This window comes from Trichechus manatus, unplaced genomic scaffold, assembly GCF_000243295.1.
Source record: "Trichechus manatus latirostris isolate Lorelei unplaced genomic scaffold, TriManLat1.0 scaffold00196, whole genome shotgun sequence".
NCBI lineage: Eukaryota > Metazoa > Chordata > Mammalia > Sirenia > Trichechidae > Trichechus > Trichechus manatus.
Genome location: NW_004444132.1, coordinates 428,717 through 430,122, shown reverse-complemented (window position 1 = coordinate 430,122; position 1,406 = coordinate 428,717). Strand labels below are relative to the sequence as shown.

Genomic DNA, 1,406 nt, shown 5'->3' with positions numbered 1-1,406 from the left:
ACATTTTCCTTCTATCCTTGTCTCCTCTTCTAGAACATTCCTATGTTCTGCCCTCAGCTTATTTCCTTTATTGTCTACTTTCTAGTTGTGCTGTTTCTGACATCTGCAAACTTATTTATCCAGGCACCTTGTCTGTCATACCATAATTCTCTCTGATGTACCATTATTTGTCGCTCACTGTCTCATAGATCCAAGTCATCTTTTTAAATAGCCTGTCTCTTACAGTTTCTCTCTTCTACATAGTCTTTCTGTCACTGCATAAAGATCCCCACTTATTATCTGCCTCTCACATATATTCCCTAACGTCTAAGTCAACAAGGCTAAATTCACATGCAAAAAGTCAGTAGCACCAATATACCACATCTCAACTGCACAGCTATGTCACTTAGTAGTCACCCAGAAACACTCATGTTAGCTTTCTACAGCATTAAAACAGTACTTGATGAACTACAACATTGACTTCCTGTCTCTTACATGAGCATACGCACTCATAAACCCACACCACATACACAAAAGTGAACTGACCTCCCCTGTTACCTCTCAATGCTCCATTGTTCTCTGTAGGCTCATGACTTAAACTAGGCTTATAGAGAACACAGGGAAAGGCCTGTGGTGCATAGCACATGGAAGTGAAGGAGCAAAGCTGGAAGAAATTCTAAAGCTTGTGAGTCAAACATCCTTGGGGAGAAGATGAGTGAACACACTGCCTATGTGACAATGGCATGTGAGGGCTCAGGGAAAGAGGAATGGAAAAACTGCCCGCATACATATTTTATAACTCTTTATCTTTTAAAAAGTCAAGAAAGTATCATCAAACTATATCTGGAAGTATCTTTCTTCAAGTGAGGTTACAAGAATGTTTTTGAACGCAATAGTTCGGTGTGATCTCTAATTTACAACAAAGTAATGCTATTTCCATAGTTGAAAATAACTTCAAAATAAGATTATCTTTGATTACTTTTCAGTGGCTAATACACTATTTTTCAGTATGATTCCTTGTAAATAAAATGCTTGAAAGAAAACTCATATTTCACCAAGTTCTTTGTGGACCAGAGAATTAGGTATAAGAAAAAACGAGGTTCCCACTTTGGCAGCAGAAATACTAAAATTGGAATGATACAGAGAAGATTAGCATGGTCCCTGCAAAAGGATGACATGCAAATTAGTGAAGTTTTCCATAATCTTTTGCTGAGTATATTCTCAACAACAACAACAAAATAAATAAAATAAAATAATTAGGCACTGATTTGGGCTACCCTTTTGCCAGACTAATCCAATAAAAGTGAAATCTGAAGAATTAAAAAAAAAATGTCCAAATTCAAATTGATAATACAAATTAAAACTAAATCAACTTGATTAAGAGTTTGGCTGCTAACCAAAAGGTCAGCGGTTAGAATCCACTGGGA

The 1,406-nt window shown here is 36.5% G+C and overlaps 1 non-coding gene across 1 annotated transcript; it reads left to right on the top strand.

The window, feature by feature from the left end:
• Nucleotides 1-1,082: 1,082 nt before the first annotated feature.
• On the top strand, nucleotides 1,083-1,185 carry LOC111822704 (U6 spliceosomal RNA). The gene has a single exon (XR_002825831.1). It is a non-coding gene; the product is annotated as a U6 spliceosomal RNA (small nuclear RNA).
• The last annotated feature ends 221 nt before the right edge of the window (nucleotides 1,186-1,406 follow it).